The sequence below is a fragment of the Euprymna scolopes genome, chromosome 3, assembly GCF_053919585.1.
Source record: "Euprymna scolopes isolate OS-2025 chromosome 3, ASM5391958v1, whole genome shotgun sequence".
NCBI lineage: Eukaryota > Metazoa > Mollusca > Cephalopoda > Sepiida > Sepiolidae > Euprymna > Euprymna scolopes.
The window spans coordinates 110,849,781-110,857,092 of record NC_136484.1 but is presented as its reverse complement, the minus strand read 5'-3'; positions in this window follow the sequence as shown (position 1 = coordinate 110,857,092).

The window sequence follows — 7,312 nt, the reverse complement described above, 5'->3', positions numbered from 1 at the left end:
TGCAAAAACTATTATTAACGTTTTTTACATTCAAATTGATTATTAACGTTTTTAATATTTTTATATCAACTTAAGTATTAAAAACGTTAATAATCAATTTAATTTATGTATATATATACAAGTCTAGTTAAATACGACATATTTTCTTTTTTCTGAGCTGTCATTGTAAAGTTACCATTAGTCGGGCAATCTTTTCGTTTCAGCAGGCAAGTTGTACGGAACAAATCCAGTGATTTAATCGACCATATTCTTTTCTATTCTGTACATTATATACAAGTACTATTCAATATTTACATTCATCGGTTGAGATTATTAATCCCTTTCTTTATTCCTTAGACTAGTTGTGTTCAAAATAGTTAATACACGTTTCAAGCATTACATTACATTTAAAACGGGTGATTAAACGTTTAAAATAAATAAAATTATGAGATGATTGATTAACGATTGAAATAAGTAGTAAATAAAATATCTATAAGATGGTTAATTTACGATTAAAATAACGATTAAAAACTTAAACAGTGACTTTCACTTAACTATACTCATTTTTTTTTTTTTTTTTTACACAGTGATCACCACTTATCAAGGCCCGGAAGCCACTCAGGGATAAGGGTTATTGCAAGTACATTACGTTAGTGTGGAGATTTGATGGAGTGTTTACTTAAGGGGGCGGTTCATTAGGAATTTGTTAACATTAGACTTGAAGACATCCAAGTTGTAGTCCGGAGGGAAGCAGGCAGACGGAACAGAGTTCCACAGGCGTGCAGTTCTAAGAAAGAAGCTTTGTTCATGGAATCCGCGTTTTGATTTAGGCACAGATATAGAGTGGGGGAAATTTTTCACAGTGGATTCAGCTAGACGGGTGTTTTTCGTGAAAGATTGGCGAGGGGGGACCAGGGATTGGAGTTCAGACGAGCGCCTGCCATGAAAATAACGATAAAACAAGGATAGGCTCGCAACGTCTCTTCTGTGTGAGAGGGGTTGCAGGGTAGAGAAAAGGGCATCCCCCACTAAGCCACGAAGTCTATTTTGTACTCTGTCAAGGCATGATAGGCTGTTTTTTTTTACTCGGTTTAGAATATGTATGCGATTTTTTTTCTTAAGATACTTATGATGGCATTCAATGCTTAACCTTTAGTGATTAATTAGTTTAGAAAGTTACGTTTTGTATGAGTACAATGCATTATTTTATTTGTATTACCCGACTACGAAAATATAAATCGTTTAAATCATTAGACTAATTACATTTAAAACAAGTAATTAACGTTTAAAATCAATAAAATAAAATGAGATGATTAATTAATGATTGAAATAAGTAGTGAAGAATTTCAATGAGATATTAAAAATGATATATATATATATATATATATATATATATCAACATAAGAAGGAGAAAATAAGGTACGTCGAAGTAAAAATACTATGCATAATTTACATTAAAATCAATCTGGCTAAGAGTATATATCTCTTTCTATCTCATTATACTACCCATGTTTAAACTAAAAGATCCATGTTTAAAATGAATAGATTTAAGATGCGATAAATAATTAAAGATTAAACTAGGTATTGTATAACTTTCAATCTAATGTACTCTTTTACTCAATATAGAAATATATGAGTTTATCTCATTTAAATCAACAACTTACTTTTACTTTAGTATTTTCGAAAAGTAAGGCATTACAGTTACAATAAATTATTATATTTATATTATCCGTTTTTTTTTAAAAACGTCTTTAGTGTTTTATAATTTCTTTAGTGTATGAATTTGAAAATGTTTACAAGAGATAGCTGTTTCTTGTTTTATATTTAAAGGTTTGTCACGATCTTTAAATTTAGTTATCTCCAGCTTTTCATGGAGGCATAGAAAACGCAGTGCCTGTAATGAAAGGCATACATTAGCTCTTTTTATGATTTTCCATTCCAACCTAGTTTTCAGTAGTATATTGATAAGGAAGTATCTTTCTCATATTTTTTTATTCATCATAGAACTTTTATGTCCATAGAATCTCTCCTTAAATGTCAGTTGCGTACTACCTATATAAAACTTTTCTTCATTTGGGGTTTCTCTAGAAATATTTTTGCTTGGTATACTACTGAAGGTGTTAAGCATTTATTATTTAAGGGACAAGTATTAGGTATTTGACAGTTACAGTTTTTAATAGCTTTAGAATCATACACATTAACATTAGAATCATTTACACTAGTTGTTTCGCTGTTATAATTTTTAAGTATCTTATTATTATATTTTTTTATAATCCTTTCCAAATTATCGCAACAGCTATAACTTAATTTTAAGGTATTTCTATTAAAAATACCATGAAGTATATTTCCTGGTGGAAAGTGCTTTTCTATAATTTGAAAAAGCTTTTTACAAAGTTTCGTTTTTAGCGAGCTATTAAATGGAGGTGGGGACCAAATGACTTTTCAATTTCTATTTTTTGATTTGCTATTATTATTATTATTATTATTATTATTATTATTATTATTATTGCAATCACCATTATTATTATTATTTTTATATGTAATGCTCACGTTTTTATATCCGCTATTTTTTAGTGCTAAGTTATATATATTTTTATAATTATTAAATACTGCTTCATTTGACGAGTTATTATTAATTCTGCTTTCTACCGAAACTGGAATGTGTTTTATAATGGCAGGCGGGTGGTTAGATTGAGGATAAATGTAGATAGGATTGGCATTTTCTTTCATATATGGTTTAAAAATATTATTTTGTAAGAGCCGGATTTTTTAATGCTAACTAAAAAAGCGTAACTTTAAAATTATATTGGGAGATCCCACATGAATTTGTATAATTTGATCACTTATTTTATCTGGTTACCCCTTTTACCCTTGGCAATGATATAATTCTATAGATTGGTTTTAATATAAAAAGGTAATGTTTTTGACTATTACTTTCGGAGATATTCTTGGCCTGATGATGTGATTTTCCCTAGCAGGGTGGTCACTGAAACATATTTGCATACGTGTAGCCACTAGTTTTCATATTCAGCATATTCATATTGCTCTGTCTAAACATTTAGCACTCTTTGGTTGACACATTTTGGTTTTGTTTAAAGAATACTACCAATAATATAATATAATATAATATATATATATATATATGTATTATATGTATAATATATATATATATATATATATATATATATATATATATATGTATAATAACTACTTCATTTACTCATATAAAATTAATATACGAAAGTATAAATTTATGCGTAAACTTTAAGTATTTACTTCAACAGTGCTCAATACGTAGGTAGAGTTAGTTAGTAAGTTATAAAATATATATGGCGAATATTCAGTGTAGCTTAATCGACATATATATTTTATAACTTACTATATATATATATATATATATATATATATATATATACATATATATATTATAACTACTTCATTTATTCACATAAATTTAATATACGAAAGTATAGATTTATGCGTAAACTTTAAGTATTTACTTCAAAAGTGCTCAATACGTAGGTAGAGCTAGTTAGTAATTTATAAAATATATATGGCGATTAAGCTACACTGAATATTCTGCGTTTCATCCAACTATAGGATTCGTCAGGCTTATGCGCGAATTCTGTCGTTGCTTCTTGTTTTTATATATGTTGAAGATTAGTAGTTGGCCAATCAGCTTTCTAGTCTCCACCGCGCCCCTTCCTATCAGCCAATGGGCATGCATTTTATCAAACAAAGGGTCTGTTTTAGAACTAGGTTAATGGTTTTAGGTGGCCGCTCTCCCTTTTCTTTTATACATATAAATATACCTATGTGTACACAATAATGCACATATATACACATATACACACACATATATATATGTATATATATATATATACATATATGTGTGTGATCGTTTATGTATATTCATGTTTATTTAATTTATTTATTTGTTTGTTTTCTATTGTTATTGTTAGTTTTAGAGCTATTTTGTATCGCTATCCTAGAGTAAGTTTTATTTTGTGAACACAGTTGTTTGCTATTTCCCGCCTACAGTTTAGTAGATTTTGAGGTTCTTTAAAGTACAGGATAGAAAATTTTTCATGGAGGCATAATTTACATGGGTCGTCTAAATGTCTGCATGTGGTAGCTTGTCTCATTATTTTCCATTCGACTACCGGCGAATGTCCGCTTTCTTTGAGTTCCCAGTATTTATTCGCTAGTGTTGTTTTTATACGGTGTTTTTTATTTTTGAATGTGCTTTTGTGGTCATAGTATCGGGTTTTGAAATCTAAGGAAGTCATGCCTATGTAATATTTCTTGTTAGTCGGGTTTTCTTTCGCAAATATTGTTGCTTGATAAACTACGCTTTTTGTTAGACATTTGTTTTGGACTGGGCAAAGTGTGCGGTGTCTACAATTGCATTTATCTTGTTCGTTATTGGTATTTTTATTTATGGTATGGTTGTTCTTGTCCGGGGTTGGTTTGTTATTATTATTATTATTATTATTATTATTATTATTATTATTATTATTATTATTATTATTATTATTATTTCTGCTAGTGTTGGTTTTATTTCTGTCCTGGTGTCTACTTTTTTATTGTTTATTTTGTTGTTGTTTACATTGTTTTCATTTAGTATTTTGTTATTATGTGCCTTAATTATCATCTCTAAATTTTCGCAACAACTGTAAGATAACTTCAAGGTATTTTTATTAAAGATTTTGTGTACGGGGTTGGTTGCGGGAAAGTGTTTTTCAATAAGATCTAGAAATTTCTTGCCAAGTTTTGTTTTTAACATTTGATTGTATGGGGCCGTATACCAAATTATAGTTCTTTTTCTTCTGTTTTTAATTTTATTATAGTTGTTGGTGTTTTGTTGCTTATATTTGATATCGATATTTTTGTATCCACTATTTTTTACGGCTGTTTCGTAAATATTGGATGACTTGTTAAATGCATTTTCATCGCTTGAGTTATTACTGAGTCTATTTACGATCGAGTTAGGAATATGTTTTATAATTGATGGTGGGTGGTTGGACTTAGGGTTTACGTAAATTGGAGTAGCGTTATCTTGTAAGTACGGTTCATATGTGTTTTTATCTAAGTTTAACGTGACGTCCAGGAAGTTTGTTATTTTTATGTTAGCTGATATGTCCGCTTTTAGGCCTAATTTTTTCATTTCTTTGTGTATGATTTTCTTAAAATTTTCTCCCTTGACTTTGTTGGAGTTTTTTATTATAGCTAGTCCGTCATCTCTATATAGGCCGATATCCGTAGTATCGAATATGCTTGTGAGGGTATATAGAATGAATAATCCCACAAGATCTGATGCCTCTGCAGAGTCTCTGGCACCCATCGCCAAATCGAACGAATTTTTCATTTTAGTTTTTATCCATTGGTTATTGTTATTTATTAGAACTGATTTTCTACATTTTTTAATTATGTTGATTTCTTCTGAGGGTATATCAGTGTATACCTCGGCAAATTCTAGGGCAATGTTAAAAAGTTCTTCGGATATCGAGGGATAAAAGTCTATGATGTCAAACTGTATGAACGTACATTTATCTTTGTTTTCTATATTTTTAAACCAGGTGATTGCTTCGGTAGTATTTGCCCACTGGTTTAGTTCTAGGTCCTGTTTGATTTGTTTGTTTACTCTAGAAAATATAGTTTTGCTAATTCTACCTATTTCTGGTTTAGTTGGGTTTATCAGGCGGTTGCTGGGATTATTATTAAAGTCCCATTTGTGGTCTTTAAGCAGAATGTATGACTCTCTAGGTTTCAATTTGCCAACTTTATCGCTAATTTTTAGTTTATCGGTAATTTGTTTACTTTCAGTATTTATTATATCTATGTAATCGCATTTGTTTGTGTCTAGTTTTTTGTAGTTTTTTGTAATGTTTTCTGTGATTAGTTTGTTATATTCTTGCTTATCTATTTTATAAAAGTTTCTTGTTTTATCTGCTTTTACAAAGATTTTATTAGAGTTGTTTATGTTTCTAACGATTTTGTGTAGTTTCCGTTGGAAATTGTTAGGTTGATTGTGGAATTCTAGGTTTTTAATTACGTTTAAAAGGTCATTTTCAAAGTTTATCAAAAGGTCTACTGTTTTCGCATTTTTAAGGGTTTTAAAACCATAGGATTCTTTTTTGTTTACGTTTTCATTTTTAAGGAAGAAATTTGCTCGCCATCGCATTCGGCGTATTAGTTCATCTGTTTTTTGGATTAATTTAATGATATAGCTATGCTTGCTGGGTGTGGGGATGTTTTTTAGCGATGTTTCGAAATTAACTCTTTCCATATCTATTTTTAATGTGGTGAAATAAATTCTTTTGAAAGTGCTCGACTGTTTTAGGAGCTAAGTATAACTACTTCATTTATTCACATAAATTTAATATACGAAAGTATAGATTTATGCGTAAACTTTAAGTATTTACTTCAAAAGTGCTCAATGCGTAGGTAGAGCTAGTTAGTAATTTATAAAATATATATGGCGATTAAGCTACACTGAATATTCTGCGTTTCATCCAACTATAGGATTCGTCAGGCTTACGCGCGAATTCTGTCGTTGCTTCTTGTTTTTATATATGTTGAGGATTAGTAGTTGGCCAATCAGCTTTCTAGTCTCCACCGCGCCCCTTCCTATCAGCCAATGGGCATGCATTTTATCAAACAAAGGGTCTGTTTTAGAACTAGGTTAATGGTTTTAGGTGGCCGCTCTCCTTTTTCTTTTATACATATAAATATACCTATGTGTACACAATAATGCACATATATACACATATACACACACATATATATATGTATATATATATATATATACATATATGTGTGTGATGAAATTCGAAGTCCCATCACTCTTATCAATCGTAAAACGTCTTTCTAGTTCTATCAAACGAAGGTTTAGTAATAACTTGAGCCAAGCAACATTTGCAACACCGTTCTAAAAATAGTGAGAATAAAAATATAGAGATCAGCAACAATAATTAAAGAAAGTAGAAGAAAGAATATCATTTGGTTTAAGCCACCACATAAGCAGATGCTAAAAACTAAACTTACCATGAATTTGCCAAATTTCATCACAACAATGTCGTCGTACATAATCTTTTGTACAACATATTCGCTATAAATATCTGAAGACAATCCTATAGCAGCTGTGAAAAACTGAAAGGTTTTATTTAGTATTTAAAGATCCTCCAAACTTACTAAACTGTATATGCGAAATACCAACCAACTATGAACAAAGAATACATTTCATTTTAGGATCAGTATGTATATAACAAATGGATTAATAAAATAAAATATCTATAATATAAATCACACCTGTCTGTTTAAATGTATGTAT